The following is a 17,990-nucleotide window of genomic DNA, read 5'->3' on the forward strand; positions in this document are numbered from 1 at the left end:
TAGCTCATATTGAAATGGGAAAGAGGTCCTGGATTATACAGGTGGGCCTGATAGAATTATGGTGGTCCTTAAAAATGGAAAAAGAAGGCAGTGTTCTGTTTAGAGTGATGCAACCTGAGAGATGGCACTGGTGGTAAAGAACCCACCTGCCAATGCAGGAGACGTAAAAGACAATGGTTTGATCCCCAGGTCAGGAAGCAACCCCTGGAGGAGGGCATGGCTACCACTCCAGTATTCTTGCCTGGAGAATCCCATGGACAGAGGAGATTGGCAGGCTCTAGCACCTAGGGTAGCACAGAGTCAGACACAACTAAAGTGACTTAGCACGCACGAACATACAACTTGAGGGAAATCTGACTGGCCATTGCTGGCTTTGAAGATAAGAATGGCAACCACAAGCCAAGAAAAGAAGGTGGCCTCTAAAAACTGGAAAAGCAAGAAAATGTATTTTTGCCTCAAGCCTTCAGAGAGAAATGCAGCCTGCCAACACCTTGATCATAGTCCAGTGGGACAAATATGGGCTTCCAACCTCCAGAACTGTGAGTTAATAAATTTGCATTTTCAACATTCATGGTGTTTGTTAAAGCATCAATAGGAAACTAATCAAAGGAGACACATTTGAATTGTCTTTTACTTTGAACACCCAGCCCAATGCAGGCACATAGCAGCCACTTAATAAATGCTGGGTGAATGAATGAATGATGTCCACATGTTACAGAGCAAACATCCTGTCTTTCAAAGTCTCTGATCCCACTGAAGCACTCTCAGTTCCTCTCTGTAGATGCTTCTAGTTCTCTTTCACCCGCACAGAGTTGGGAACTGTTCCTTGGGTGCCGATAAGCCAGTCTGCTCCCTTTGACAGCTCAGTCACAGCCCCTGGATACTCTTAGATGATCCATCATTACTTCAAAGGGAAGGGTCACCAGGTTTCTCATCTCTGAGCCTCATCCTATTCTTTTGTTCACCTTGATGTTCAAAGCCCAGCATGCCTGTAGCTTCCCAGTGCACCACTGCACTGCTATGATATGGCCACATCCATGATACGCAGGTGCTGCTTATGTTTCGTCATGTTTCCTGTGTTTTGTTTGTTTTATCATGGGTATATCCGTATGCTCTTGGTTCAGGTGACAAGCTCATGTTTGTCGTTCAAAAATCACATCATACAGTATTTCCAGGAGACTTCTTTGACCCCTTGGATATAAGTATTTAAATCTACCTACTGGCTTTTCCTTTAAACTTCCTTACTATGGTTATTGAATCATTTAGTTTTTACTGTAAAACTTGGCTTCCTCCTTTTCTTTCTCGTCATTTTAATATTAACAACCTATGCATAGTAATGGTATCTTTTACACAGAAGGTTTTCAATTATTATGTAATAATTAATGAATACATGGTAGTTAGGAATTTGACCTTTGAAATTTTAAGTAAAAGGATATTTACATCTAAATTGGGAAAAGCAGACAGAATTTTCACCTAAAAGAGAAGAAGCTTCTATTGTATTATCACTGGGCCTGGAGATTTAGGAAGACAAACCATTAAGCTTAATTTTTTAATAGTGTGTTTTATAAGTAATATAAATCACCAATGTATTGTCAGAAGGATTCTGTTTATTTTGGGTTGTGAAGTTGGGGCTGAATTAGATAGTGTGTGGTAGTTAATTCAGAGCAGACGTTTTGTATGACTAAAATTTTATAGTGTGTGTTCTCGCTTAAAGTAAAGAAAAGGAAAAGGAAAAACAAAAGGATTCCTAAAGCTGGTAAATTGTGTTTAATGAAATCAGTTAAAATTACTGTTTTGTCAGATTGAAAATTTTGAGAAAAACATTACCTCCAAAACTTTTATTTTTGTCATGTCCGTTGAAATCTCTTTGAAATGAGCATAGATTGAGAGGAGAAGGTTAAGGTCAAGTTTATATAACTGAATCAACTGACTTGATGATTATTTTGGCTGTCCTCATGATTGATTTCTCTGTGTCATTCAGAATTAATCCAGAGAAAACTCAGGTAATCAGATCAGCTGAGTCTGAGTCTCGTCTGATGACCATATGTGACATGGCTAAGGAGTTACTTTCTTCTCATGCCATGACCACTGATCATCAACCAAAAGGGGAATCATTGGGTTTTCCCCATGGAATTATGATTAAGGAAGGAGAGGGGACTGAGTTTTAGTTGCATTCGAGCATAAAGGAAATAGCAACCATGTTCTTTTCAAATGATCGGTATCATAGAGCCTGTTTTCAGGATATCGTGGGTCCATAATTTGAAACTGTAATTCATCACTGCATTATTTTCAGTGATGTAAGCATTCCTATGGCATTTTGAATATTCTTTCATTAGAAGAAGAGTCCATGAATCGCATAAAAAGGATATAGTCTCACTGACATCACTTAGAATGAATTCTGTATTCTAGCAGCTTACAGAGATGTATAAGCCCTTGGCAGAGAAGCACTAAGACTGTGAGATTAACAAAGTAAAATACAGGATACCCACTTAAACTTGTATTTCATATAAACCACAAAACTTTTAGTTAAAGTGTGTCTCACATATTGCAAGAGACATAGTTACATTGAAGAAAAAAAAAATGTTTATCTGATATTTAACCAGACAGTTCTATTTTATCTGGCAGGCTTCACAGGTATGCTCTGGCATATGCTATCTTTAATGGCTTTAAACAACTGCAATTGTAGCAGCATGTGTGTGAGCCCAGCTAAATGTCATTTTAATGACCATATTTAATTATCTGATTAGTGGAGTTGTAATTTAAAGGATGATAAATAAGGACGAAGACTCAAATGTGTTTACTAAAAGTTAGTAAGTCTAGTTTGGAAAGAGGATGACACTAAGTAATGACTCTGGGAATTGTGCTGGAAAAATTTATGATAGTCACATAGTACTTTGTATTCCATTTGATATATTAGATGGGATTACTGCCATACACGGAGAAGAAAAATATACCTCTTGGATATTTTGGTAGCTAAGATGATAGAGTGAACTTGTTCAAGGAAGTGTGGGAGTAGAAGAAGCAGCTTAGAGTTGGAGTTCATCTGAATAACAATTACCCAAATGGGTCAGTATTTTTAAGAAAATAGATTTTGATCATTGAAGTCCAGGAGGAAACCACGTGGTTTATCCAAAATGACCTTCGAAATGCAAATGCCCAAGTGATTTGCGTCACTTTTATACTCTGGATTTCCAGTTAATCGCTACTTGCTGGATTATTTGGTGGAAAACAGCTGGCTCTTGTAATTATTATGGGATTGGAATCGATATAAAGAAGACACTCTGTTCTTTTAAACATGTCTTATGTACCTTCATAAACAACCTGCTGCACCCTCCCACCAGCTATCGCCTCACTATCCCCTTTTAATCATAGGCTCTATCTCTAAAAACTCGAAAAAAACTCCAGCCAAAGAGACAGTCATCTGGATATTTGAAAAACAAACAAACATTTGGGTCTTTGGCCATGATCAAGCCAGTTATATCTTTTTTGAAAACGCTTGGCTTTGCATAGATAAATTCACAATACCAAAACGTGCCTGAAAAGATTATCTGAAGAGTCTCTTGCTTCTAAACAGGTTAATGCCTAAACCAGAGCTGCTAGATAGCAGCATTCATGACATTTTGGACAGATAATTCGTTGTTTTTGGAGAGCTGTCCTGCACTTTGTTCCATGTGCAGCAGAATCCTTGGCCCCTACCCACAGGATGCAAGAAGGCCCTTCACCTCCCAGTCCTGACAACCTAGAAAGTCTCCAGACATTGCCAAATGACCCTAGCGGAGGTCAGTTAAGAAACACTGACCTAAGCTATCCAGTATTAATCGTTTCATTGTGTACCAACTAGCCGGGAGAGGGGTGGCGGGTGGCAGTGAGAGCTGAATTTAGACTAGGAATTGTAACAGAGTGGCACAGATGGGATCGGGCAGGGATAGTAGACCGAAGGAGGATAAAAGCAGTAGATTAGCAGTAGCCATCACCATTCTGTTCATTCGTGCGTGTATGCGTGCATTCGGCATTCTTCATTCATTCATTTGTTAATTCAACCAATGTGTAAGTTGAAGGAACTGTTCCAAGGGCTGGGGATTCAGTAGGAAAGCAAATACAAATTCTCTACTCTAAAGGAGCTTATATTCAAGTGGAATGCAGCAGAGAATGAATGAGAAGGTCACTAATGTATTAGGTGTTAAATCACCAGGGGAGGATGTTAGCCTGTGTCTCGTTAGAACAGAAAACACACCAGCAATTTTGACAGCAAAAATGTCATATAGAGAAAGGGTTGACAGGGTGTGGTGGTGGTGGTTTAGCTGCTAAGTCGTGTCTGACTCTTGCAACCCCATGAATCCGCTAGGTAAAGGAGGACAACAAAGGCTAGAAAAATGAAGAGAGGACACTAAGGTTACATAGATATAGAACTTTTGGAAGCTGCTGCTACCCCCAGGGCTGGGGGAGCAAGGGGAACAGGAGGGAGTGACTAGAACCTGGAACCTAAGAAAAGGTGGTGGTGGTGGTAGGATCCAGGTCACTGAATAGATGGCCCCGCTGGCTGCTGTTGATGCCTATGGGGCTGGGGTTAAGTTAAGAGGGAGCTAGGGGTGACTGGCTCATCCCTGTCTCTGAGGGATGTGGTAAGGCTGCTTCTGAAAATATGGAACCAGTCTGTTCACTGAAACCAGCAGCTGAGCTGGCCTGACACTGACAAGAAGGGCAAACCAACCAAAGGGGCGAGTCAGTGCCTTACCTTAGCAGCTCTCTGGTGCCCCCCTATTGGCAGCGTTTAATAGGGAGTCAACTGTGGCAGCAAAAATGTAGTCTGCAAAGACCCATCTCCAGCGTCACACAGGACAATGTGGAACAGAAGGTTGAAGCTGAGTCAGAGCCACAGAACCCACATAGGAAGGCTATTGCTTTACACAGGAGTAGCTTGGAGCCTACTCCACCCTGACCCAGAAACTGCCTTGGGCATGGATGTGCTTCAGAAGAATCATACACTCTACTATGTAATTATCTCCAATACAGGGGCAGCCTAATTACCTTTCTCATCACAAAGTGTTTCTTAAGTGAGTAAATGAGTGAATTCAATGATGCCTTTATCATAACGATGTTGTTATTTTTCTGAATTACTTCATTTAATCTCAAACTTGAGTTTTAAGTTGTTGTGTTTAAAACTGAACACAAGTGCCCTGAAAATTACCACACCAGATAAGATTGTAGCATTAGCAACTTTTTCAGCTTATGTTATTACCATGTGTGTGTGTGTGTGTGTGTGTGTGTGTGTGTATTTGTGTCTGTTTCAATCTGATTAAAAAAATATTAACTAGGTACCAAGTAAGTGCAAATCTGTGTGTCAGATGCTACATGGAACCTGAAAGAATTAAACCAGTCCCTAAAGTACTCAGAGTATTGATTTCTATGAGTGCCATCTGGCACTTATCACTATTTTTAAAAGGTCTTTTCTTTGATTTATTGAGGTACCTTGAATCCTATTCTTTTCTGTTTTTAAAGATATTAACAATGTATGTCCGCCCCCACCTCACTTCAGACTCCAGCTTCATCTCTTTTATGAGCAGAATAAAGAGATTTCCTCCCAGAAGTAACCCTTTGGTAGTAATTCTCTAAAGAGAGAAATGAACTCTTTCAGACTCCCAGGGCACCATAGCTAAATGTTCTGTAAAACTCCTTCCTAATTACTACCTGGAGAGAGACTTGGCATCTGGAGAAAAGCACTCAAGGTGTATACACTTATTTCCTTCATTGTGATCTCAAAAAGGCGCATGAGTTCAACACTCTAAAGAGAAGGAAGCCTCAGACATGCTTATTCAAAAATAAGAATATGATGAGTCTGTGTACCAGGGGTTAATAATCCCTCAACATACTTTGGAAATTTGACTCCTCAGATTATCTGAGTATTTGTTATGGAATTGGTTGACAGGATGTGCACCAAGGTTTTAACCTGTCTTGGACAGGAAGGTTCTTTTTCCAATTCACATGTGCAATAAAGAAACTCATGCTCGGCTTCCATTGTTTAAGAATCTGTCTTACAATACAAGAGACATTGGTTTGATCCCTGGCCCCAGAAGATTCCACATGCTGCAGAGCAGCTAAGCCTGCACCCTACAACTGCTGTGCCAACACAACGGCCAAAGAATGGAGAAGGGGAGCCTAGTTCACAAGTCAACTTCTCAACCCAGTATGGGTGGAGAAAGCAAATACACAAGAGAGTGGAAGTAAAAGGGAAGGATTTGGAAAGAATGGGAGGAATAGGCATGACTTATCTGAGAACAGGGTGTGGTTTGGACTTGGAACAGATGCAGCTCTCCTTTCCAGTCCTCGCATGGGCTTTTCCAGTTAGTGTCATGGCAATCGTCACAGCCCTGGCACCTGTGGGCGTGTCATTTAGCATATGCTAATGTATTACAATGAGTGTATAATGAGGCTCAAGGTCTGCTGAAAGTTAAATCTCCTACCATCAAACAGATTCTTGTTTTTTTTTCTCTCTGCAGCTTTCTCCTGAAGCTTAGATAGGAATAGTTGGTTTTTATTTGAGGGAGGGGTGCAGAATAGATTCTAGGGCAATAGTCTTGGTAATATATTGACTGCAGCACTGAAAGGATGCAGGGAGAAGGCTGTCGGGTTGGGGACTGCCCTGACTAGGGCTATTAGACTAACTTTGGTTGTTAAAGGTGACCTTCTTTAGCCCACTCTGAAAGATGCTGATACATACTTCAGATGCTGTTAAATTTAATCTCATATCTTGCCTTCTTGGAGAAGCATTCTGGGGTTTCCCAGGTGGTTGTGTGGTAAAGAATTGGCCTGCCAATGCAGGAGACGCAGGTTCCATCCCTGGTTGGGGAGAAGCCCTTGGAGGAGGAAATGGCAACCCACTCCAGTATTCTTGCCTGGAGAATCCCCAGGGACAGAGGAGCCGGAGGGACTACAGTCCACGGGGTCTCAAAGAGTCAGACACGACTGAGCACTCAGCACATGGGGGCACTTGCTGTCACCTCTACAAGGATTCAGTCATGTGATGCTGCTGCTGCCAAGCTTCAGTGCTCCCTGATAGAGTGCAGGGTGGAGAGCAGAAATGAGGCACTCTGCTCTGGGAAAAACTCACACCTGGCGAGGTTTTGGCGTTAGTAACCTTCTTCTGAAGTTTAAAACTTTCTTCCCCTGCTGCTTCAACATATTTTGTAGGCCCAATAATATCTTGCTCAGCATGTGTGATTTTTTAATATTCTCTGATTTAGGCTTTTAGGGAGGAAGGCCTACAGTGTTCTTTGGGTTGCTTCATTATTGATATTCTCCAGATCCTCACCACTTATTTTGCCAAAGATCTTTGCATTTTAAATTCAGAATTTTGCTTCTGAAAAGGTTTGAAAAACTAGCAGGTAGTATTATTCATGTCTCATGTGATTCCTCTACTTTGTAATCAGGCCATCACTGAAAGGCCATTATAGACCACAGTGAATGATTTATTCAGGCTAGACAAGTCTAGGGGTAAATATAACCCAAAGGGACAAGCAGAAATACAATTTAAATACTAGGGCCCAAAGAAAATTTCTTACAGAGACGCTTTTTCTTTACGTTGAGGTAAAATTCTCCAGCAGAGAGAATTTCTCTTGACGTTTGCAAGTCTTACTCATGTTCTTGGGTGCAGGAATGATGAAAATGCAAATGGTCTATTATGTCTGGTCAAAACCAATTTTTCAAAGCAGCTCAGCAGATGTATTATGTTATAGTCATTTCCCTCCACTTGTTATTTGGTCAAGATAAGCACTCGCATCAATGCTGATTGTATTTAGTCTGGCCATATTTTTTGTCCATGTTTCAATGCTGATCCTATTTCCTGCTTTTAACCGTACAGATATATGATAATAAAGAAAATAATTTTGCTAGCAATTGAATTACAAAATGTGTTCACTTCTCCATTAATAAAACCTCTATCTGGTTAAACATCATCAGTAAATAGCCTTTATATTTTTCCTCTCTTCAATTTACCAACTGACAATAGAAAACGTTAACTGAGGTTGAAGGCTTCAAAACCAAAAAAAAAAAAACAGACGGAGAGATGGTTAGTCAGCGCCATCTAGTGTCTAAAACTCAAAATTTAATCAGAGTTTTTGAATTTTCATTTCCCTTCCCCCATTAGAGAAATAAATGCTGGTGGTATTTTATGTAACATTTTTAATTAATTCTTTGAAAACTCAAATAAACATTCTAATTTCTAATTTCTAATAAATACATTAAATTTGAATTTATTTTAACTCCAGTATTCATAAATCAACCATAGTAAGTCAGATAAAATCATCTATGTGGAGCAAACAGTAAAAGCAAGAACTGGCAATTACCTGGTAATTTTCTCAGTGAAGACAGCTAATCAAGAAAGTTCCAGCCTAACTGTATTTGATGTTTATTATAAACTATGTAGACGTCACTGATGAAGCTAACTTGGCCATTTGCCTTTACTCTGTTCTTTGAATTTATTTCGGCACTGACCTTTCTTTAAACTAATGTGGGAACTAGAGAATATACACAAGTGTTTTAGAGATTGTGCAGTTGAGAGCTAGAGACTCGGATTGTGTGCTCAGTCCCTCAGCCATGTCCCATCCTTGTGACCCTATGGACTGCAGCCTGCCAGGCTCCTCTCCCCACGGGGTTTTCCCAGCAAGAATGCTAGAGTAGGTTACCACTTTCTCCTCCAGGGCATCTTCCTGACCCAGGGATTGAACCCATGTCTCCTGTGTCTCCTGCATTGGCAGGCGGGTTCTCTATGACTGAGCCACCAGGGAAACCCAGAGATTCATATTATAGAGTACTTATTTTTATAGAATTTTGATACTGCTTTTCAAGGCTGCTCTACTGAACAATTAGAAATTACCCTACAGCTTGGAGAAATCTGGTGTATTATTTTACAAATAAATAAATAACCAATAGGATATGTATTTAAGAGACTGGCTGATGCAATTTTGAAAATTAGCAAGATTCACATCTTCAGGGTGGACCAGCTGGCTGAAAACCAGGAGAGAGCCATGTTTCAGTTTGAGTCCAAAGACTGTCACCACAGAATTTCCTTTTGCTCAGGGGAGGGCATTCTTCTATTCTACTAGGGCCTTCTTCAGCTGATGGGATGAGGCCCAACTATATTATGCGGAGCAATCTGTTTATTCAAATTCCACTAATAAAAATACAATCTAAATCACCCTTACAGAAGCATCCAGAATACTGCTTGACCACATACATAGGTCCTGTGGCCCAGCCAAGTTGACAGGCAAAATGAACCATCATATCAGGTGAAGTATGCACAGGGGAAAATAAAGAATAAAGGAGAACTTGGGAAAAATTTTAAACCGGCTTATTTTTTACCTCAATAAAAGGACTGCTTTGGGTCAGAGGTTCTAAACCCCATCTTTATTTGGCACTGACATCTCAAGTACATTGGCTCTTCTGGGCCGCTATAGAATGGCCTGCAAAGCAGTCTGGTCCCATTGCAGAGCTTTCTCTTGCCTGGGCCCTACTTAAAACTAGCAGCTTTTTAGTTCACTCAGTAAACGGCTTAGCGTAACACACCTGAATGACAATCATGCTGCCTCCACACTGCAGAGAGGCCCAGGAGGCACGGTGTATGGTTTTTGGTGGTAGGAGGATTCAGTTACATTTTTTTCCACCTTAGCAGGAATATTTTGGCATGACCCATGCTACTGAGCCCTTGGATATTCCACTGAGGCGGTGGCCTCTGAACTTATTTAGGTGAATCTTCCACACTCTGACAAGCAAATGCCTTACCCATAAGTCTAGTTGGTACATTTTGTTCATTAGATCCTATCAGCATGATAATATCAAGGTAATAGACCAGTGCGATATCTTGTGAAAAGGGTTTTCATGTTGGCCTGGCCAGATGAAAGCAAACTGCTTCTGGTGGGCATTATGGACAGGTATGGAGGAAAGAGCTTTTGCCAGATAAGTAGCTACAAACCCAGGTATATGTTCATTTTCCCCAGCAATGAAACCATTTCTTGTCCAGCAGATGCAATAGGAATCACCACCTAGTTGAGTATATAATCCACTTTCTCCAAGATACATATGTTTTCCACATAGGGAAGCCCCAAGGGCCACTTGGGTGAACTAAATGAGGATGTGGTGGGAACCATCACTGCTACATATAAGTTCTTGATGGTGTTATTAATCTCTACTATTCTACTAGGAACATGGTACTGATTATGCTTTACTATTTTCCTAGGTAGGGCTTACCTGGTGGCTAAAGAATCTGCCTGCCAATGCAGGAGATACAGGTTCAATCCCTAGGTTGGAAAGATCCCCTGGAGAAGGAAATGGCAACTCATTTCAGTATTCTTGCCAGGGAAATCCCATGGACAGAGGAAATTGGTGGGCTACACTCCATGGAGTCACGAAAGAGTCAGACACAATTTAGCGACTAGACAACAGTTTTCCTAGGTAGACACTGTGCTGCTGCTGCTGCTGCTGCTAAGTCGCTTCAGTCGTGTCCGACTCTGTGTGACCCCAGAGACGGCAGCCCACCAGGCTCCCCTGTCCCTGGGATTCTCCAGGCAAGAACACTGGAGTGGGTTGCCATTTCCTTCTCCAGTGCATGAAAGGGAAAAGTGAAAGTGAAGTCACTCAGTCGTGTCCAACTCCTAGCGATCCCATGGACTGCAGCCTACCAGGCTCCTCCATCAATGGGATTTTCCAGGCAAGAGTACTGGAGTGGGGTGCCATTGCCTTCTCTGGAGGCTGTTCTAGTGGCTTCTAATTCTACTACCTGTGGTTTCTCTCCATAGGCTAGAGAGTGAGTGTGGAAATTCTACCATTGTCTGTCTATTCTACCTATGCATTCTGGAATTGGAGAAATAACCAGTAATGGTTTGGGAGATTCATTGAGGCCACGATGGGCAGATCTGAAAACTCCATCAATCACCTGAATTTGGTAAGCCTCTATTCTTATTTGGTGGATCACAGTGATGTTTGCGTCTCCTGGAATTCAGCTCAAAGCCAGTGTCCAGTTATCTTTGAGAAGTATGCTTATTTCTTTTTTCCCAATACACAGTTAGCCTGGAAAAAGGTCAGAGTTCCATTTGGGAAAAGATTTGGAGAAAGATTAACAGTTTAGATTTTTGTGAGTGTGGCAGGGTCTTCAAAATTCATGGATTCTGGGTTTGTAAATTTCCTCAAGTTTGGGGATTCATTGAGGGGCTGTCACTCTCTTGGTATTGATGATTTAAGGTAAGTTTCTGTCCACTTGACCTATAGACACTTCCACTTATACAGAGCTGGTAATTAATTGAACTGCTCATCTATATTCTTCCAGGGACATCATCATTAATAGCTAACTCCATAGGTCTCTATGAGAAAGACTATTCTCACTGCTGCTTTGATTCCAATGTCAGCACGGCAATCATGCCTACCTTAGCTTTGGTGGTTAAGTGTGGCCACATAGCCTCTGGCACCCTTGGATCAGTTTGTCCCCAGTGCATTTAGGGACCCAACTTCAGTGGCAGCAGTTTCCATGTAATTTCTGACCAACAAGGAGTGACCACAGAGCTCTTCAAGGATTTTGAGACTCCCCTCACACCTTTATTTTTGAACTGTGGTGTTGGAGAAGGGTCTCGAGTCCCTTAGACTGCCAGGTGATCAAACCAGTCTATCCTAAAGGAAATCAATCCTGAATATTCATTGGAAGGACTGATGCTGAAGCTGAAGCTCCAAAACTTTGGCCACCTGACGTGAAGAGCTGACTCATTGGAAAAGACCCTGATGCTGGGAAAGATTGAAGGCAGGAGGAGAAGGGGATGATAGAGGTCAAGATGGTTGGATAGCATCGCTGACTCAGTAAACATAAGTTTGAGCAAGCTCTGGGAGATGGTTAAGCATAGGGAAGCCTGGCACGCTGCAGTCCTTGAGGTTGCAAAAGGTTGGACACGACTGAGTGACTGAACAACAAATGGTGAAGACTTCCTTCCACTTGCCCCAGTGGCTTCCACCGCCCTCCTAGGCTGGGTGAGCAGATCTCACATGGTCAGTTCACTCTGCTGCTGCTGCTGCTGCTAAGTCACTTCAGTCGTGTCCGACTCTGTGCGACCCCATAGACGGCAGCCCACTTAATGCTCCAATATACCCCTGCTGTGGATACCTTTCTCTACAATATAGCCAGGCAGTTCTGACGTTTCAACTAGATCTCCTGTAGGCCACTTTTTTGGTCCATGTTTCAGCCAACCAAACACTTAGAGCCCTTTCTGGCCCCTCAGACTACAGCTAGACAATAAATAACCCTGCAGTTAAGTGAGCAATGTTTTTTTTTTTTTTCCTCCAATGAAACTATTAGTTAGCTTATCCAGCAATTATTTATTGGGTAGTTAAATATGCACTTTGAACATACAGTCTGCCTTTAGGAAGAAATTGCAGAATTTATTCTGTGCCTTCTGTTTTGTTTGGATAATGAGATTTTTCTATCACATAATATTTTCACTCAAGAGCCTGTTGTTTTCTGTGTTTTTTTTTCCCCATAATCTGAAATCTATTTCAAAAAAGGCTTACTTTTGAAAAATGAAAAGTTCTTAATTGTTATATGCTGCTGGGCTGATTTTAAATGTTATTATAATGATCTAAGCCTCCAATCATATTTTATGTTTACATTCTTAAAGTTTATTTGCACCTTTCCTCTTTTGACAATTCTTTTAAAAATTTCCTTTGCTGAATTCAGATCCCATAACCAGAATATAACTATCAATATGTCTTTTATACCTAACCCAAACTATTTGAGGGGGGCATCTCTTTACAGCTCTGGGCAACACCAAGTATTTCCTTTCTCATGTTAGTAAGAAAGATACTAGAAAAAAGTTAGCATCTTCAGAGTTTTAACTAGGTCAACACCAGAGTATAGAAAATTAACAAAACAGAGTCTCAATTCCTTCTGGATTAATTATTATGTATGCATGTAATTCTAAAATTTTGTCAGTATAAATACATTTCTGCAATTGTGTCACTCTCAGTCTTCATAACAGTCAATTTAAGGTCACATGTTCAAAGACTGGCATACATGTCAACAAACATTTGTTTTATACGTGTCAACAAGCTGATCTGTTTTGTCTGAAAGAAATATTTTGTTTCTAGGTTTGACGTATCTCTTCAACAGAAGACAATCATAACACACATTATAGGATGAGTTAGAGGGCTCTGAATGTTTTTCTGGGCTCTTGTATTAGTTTGGCAGGACTGACATAACAAACCTGGTGGCTCAAAGCAATGGAAATGTACTGTCTCATGGCTCTGGAGGCTAGAAGTCTGGAATCGAGGTGTCCGCAACATTGGTTCTTTGTGAGACTTCAGAAGGAGAATCTGTTCCCAAGCCTCTCTCCAAGCTTGTAGCAGTTTTCTGGAGACTTTTCAATAACTACATCTTCAACAACCCTATTTCTAAATAAGGTCACACTCTGAGGTACTAGGGGTTAGTATTTTAACATATACATTTTGGGAGATAAAATTCAACTCATAAAAACCTGAATGGTGACATAATGTTCCTTCTCTCAGTGTAATATTTCACTGAATCTCTATGAAGTTATTATGTGTGTACCTCATTGGAGGATTCCTTCACTCCAGTATTATGGGTCTTATGATACTTTAATAGGAAACACTCCATATCATCAAGAGGCAGTTTCTGTTTCTCCCTCACACATCTTAAGCTGCAAAGTACATTTCCTTATCTGGAGAAACGTGTGTGTGTGTGTGTGTGTGTGTGTGCATGTGTGTGTTTGGTCACTCAGATGTGTCCAACTCCTTGCTCTTTCCAGGCTCCTCTGTCCATGGAATTTTCCAGGCATGAATACAGGAATGGCTTGCCATTTCCTTCTCCAGGGGATCTGTCTTGGTTAAATGCAGAGTCTGACTCAGTAGACTCTGGGGGGGCTCCTAAATGATGATAATGATCTGAGAACCACTTCATGAGTAGCAAGAATATAAAGGTATCTCCGCAACCCATGAATTAGAAAGTAAGTCAAATGTCGAAAACAATTTCCTTAGCAACAGACTGTGCCAAGGAGTCTTAACCATTGATGTTTTATGGAATAAAGTCATTTGAACCGGTTTCCATTATAACCTGACATCATCACCATGGACACCTGTCAGAGTTAAAGTCAAGGCTTGTTGCAAATGACTGTAAAAGAAGACTCATTAACTCAAGATCAGAAAAACAAGAATTAATTACCTAGGATTTAATGAACTGATTTAATTGTGGTTAATTTTCTACTTTCTAATATTATATCTAATAGATTTAAGAAACCCATTCATTTCCTGTCTATTTCTAGCCTTCAGTTTAGTAGTCTATATTTGAACTAAGTGGAATGAAAAACTCTTTAACTGGTATATCATTCTGACTGGTATCTAAAGACAGAAAAAATCCTATAGAAGATCACCAAATAGATTATAAACTAATATAATAAAAATGTTTCTGCAAAAATAATATTTTCTGCTACCCCATGCCACTTCATGCCAACTGCAGCTGCAGTATTTTATGCTAATTCCCTCAGGAAGGGGCATGTCATGATAAAAAGAAACTGATAAGAGTCAAATTTTTTGCTTTGAAATTTCAAAAATCATGTTCAATGGATTAGTCATTATTTGGAAGATTTGGAAGAATAAACCATAACTCAAAGTCAAGGTCTAGATCTGAGTGCAAAGAGACAGTGTCTTTTGATTTGTATTTCGCTTGTGACTGTTTCTTAATTAGATGTATTCAGTCAACAACATTTTAAAGAAAATATCAAAGGTATTATTGGCTTGATGTAATTACTTCAAAGAAACTCTGTTCCTTTTTGTACAAATTACAGACCAACTGATCATCTCCAATCATACTTGCCTTTCCCTCCTTCCATACGGGTCTCAGGGCAATGTCACAGAACTAATAAGGATCTGGCTACTCTGATCCCAGCAGGGTGCAAAACCAGAAGAAATGGACACATGGCCTGTCTAGACAAAACTCAAAGGCAGTTTCACTAGATTTCCATGATCTCCACAGCGTGGAACCCAACAGGTGGATTCCTCTTACTTTAGTTGGAAAGAAAAGAATATTTCCTGGGTTCTTGGGAGAAGAAAAGAATTAGCTCCAAATGAGAACCCCAAAGGAGAGATATGCACTTGCTCTCCATAAGGATGGCGACTGAAGGACTGAGGACCAGAAAGGTGAAAGTGCATCTCAGCAGAAGGCAGCACAGGCAGATGACAACAGAGGGCTAGTTGCCCCACTCCTCCTAGCATCACTGCCCTTCCACAGTGATGGAATAAATTCCTCCTTTAATCCAAGGAGAAGAGTAAATTTCTTCTACTGACAGAAAGAAAACCTGCAAAAGAAATTAAATTCAACTTTGAATTGAAAAGGGAGTTACATGAACTTATTCTAAAATCAGCAATTTATTATCAGTTAACTTTCCTTTTATATTTTGCATTGATTTTCCAACATCTAATGGTATGTTCTACATACAGTGTGTACTTGGTAGGTATCCATTTACTTTTTTCTATATTTGTACAACTTTCTTACACTCCAGGCAAAGAGGCTAAAATATCATGAGCTAGGTGCTGCCAAGGCTGCCACTGAAGATGCTAGGAGTGAAGAAAGGGGCAGGTGATACAGTAAATCTTCAGGAAGCCAGAGAAGAGAGATGATAAGGTGAAAATAGCTAAGAAATAGGATTTTCTTTTCTTTTTTCTTAAAAAATTACTTAAATATGCTTTGGGCTAGATATTGGGGATAGGAAAGTGATGGAAATAATTTCAGTCTGGTGGAGACTATAGGAAAATACAATATAACGAATTTTAAAAGTTAAGATAGACTTGTATGCAAGTTTTGCAAAACATTAGATAAATTAGATATGCATAGAATTCATTTGTTCAGTGCATTTATTTAAAGAGTTATTTCCTGAGGCACCATTGTAATGCCCTAGAAATGGAGAAGCAGAATGAAAAAAGGCACAGTGTGGTCTTGAAGAAACTCAGAGTCTAGTGAAAATGCTTCTGGGGCAGCAATTAAGAGAACAAGCATGGCGTCTCAGGGGTGGGGAAAGATTGCACTTCCTGCAGTGTTCAAACAGTGTCAACTGTAGAGTCAGATATTACCTGAGCAAAAAGTTAAGGCCATGGGTTGACCAAAAAAGAGGACGTTAGAAGGGTACACAATAGACACGGCTGAAATGATACCAAATGCTTTTGTCGCAGTTGCCAGGGGACACGCATTTTCCTGCAGTATTCATTTTATAGAAATAATATGGGGGTACACAAACACACTTATTTTAAAATTAAAGTATGGCTGTATCATGTGCTAAGTCGCTTCAGTCGCGTCCAACTCTTTGTGACCCTGAGGCCACCAGGCTCCTCTATCTGAGATTCTTCAGGCAAGAATACTGGAGTGGGTTGCCATTTCCCACTCCAGGGGATCTTCGGGACCCAGGGATTGAACCCGCGCCTCCTACGACTCCTGCACTACAGTTGACTGCAACAGCATCAGTTCAGTTCAGTTCAGTTCAGTCGCTCAGTCGTGTCCGACTCTTTGCGACCCCATGAATTGCAGCACGCCAGGCCTCCCTGTCCATCACCAACTCCTGGAGTTCACTCAAACTCACGTCCATCGTGTTGGTGATGCCATCCAGCCATCTCACTCTCTGTCGTCCCCTTCTCCTCCTGCCCCCAATTCCTCCCAGCATCAGAGTCCTCATATGATTTAGTAAAATATGACAGGAAAGGAAATTCCACAGCTCGGCTGGCAGATGGCTCTGGCCTTAGCCGTAGAAAACACTGGGGCGAAAGTTCAGGGTCTTCAGCTATTAGAGGATTTAGGGCAATAATACACGGAGACCATTGAGCTAAGTGTGCCGGAGAAACGTACGAGTTAAATACATAGACTAGGGTAAGGCTGCGGGGCAGGTAGTACAAGGAACCTGTATTCTCCTTTGTTCCTTGACTCGATCATTCCGAAAATACTCTGCTCCTGGTACCCCTTTGTTACTGGAGACTGAGCGCCAAGTTCGCGAGCTGCACTTTCAATACTGGGCGCCTCGTTGCCAGGGCAACCATTCCTGACCCGCACAACTCTGCGACCTCCATGCTATTGGCTTGAGGACGCAGGGTGCGTGTGACGTCACTGCGCGGCGCCGCAAGATCCGGGAACTCTGCGAGACCTGTTTTTCCCGGTCCCCAGCGGCCGGCGACGGGACCGGCGGCTAGTGGCCCAGCGGGTGCTGGTTGGTTGGTGTGCAGATCGCGGTGGGAAAGAGGATCGGTAGGAATGGGTCCCTAGAGCGGTGAGCTGCACACGTGCGGGGATCCGCTGTGCCACTCTCATTCTCTCGGCGAAGGCGGCTTACTGTCTGATCAGTTGCTATGGCCACGGGACCACGTTGCTAAGGAGCTTGGAGATGCTGAGCGCCATGAGCGCGCCCTTCCTGGTCTGGCTTTGGTTCAGAGTTGCCTTATTTGAAACTGGCGCCTTTATCCACTCTTATCTGACTTTCTTTAAAAAAGAAAAAAAAAAAAAAGCAAAACACAACTCTTTTTTTCTCCATGTTTTCCTCTCCATGTCCTCATTTTCTAACTTTGACAACATCCCGGCCCTGGACTGGTCTTAGGTATTGGGAAATGTGTGATGTTGGAGGCGAAGAGGCTAGGGAAATGGAAAGGAAATATGAAGACCCTTAATATTGGCTCTTTGGGTTTTCTTTACGGTGAAAAGGGTTGGGATAGGTGAATACTGGGCTGTGTCGCTATTCTTTGAAATTTGAAGGAGCTTTAGAGATGGAGTTCACCTTCTTTTGTGGGGCTCCTGTTAACACTTTTGGGACCTTCCAAACACCAGATGAGAGAGTAGGAAAAAAAGTGACTTCTGTCCCTGGGAATTTAGCAGTTAGTTTAGTGCAGTGGTCTCAGAGGCAAGTGTGGGAAGAATAGGTACGTGGAAAAAGAAATAAGATATATTGAGCTGTCCAAAACGATCAAAGAAA

The sequence above is a fragment of the Capricornis sumatraensis genome, chromosome 7 (genome assembly GCF_032405125.1).
Source record: "Capricornis sumatraensis isolate serow.1 chromosome 7, serow.2, whole genome shotgun sequence".
Lineage (NCBI taxonomy): Eukaryota > Metazoa > Chordata > Mammalia > Artiodactyla > Bovidae > Capricornis > Capricornis sumatraensis.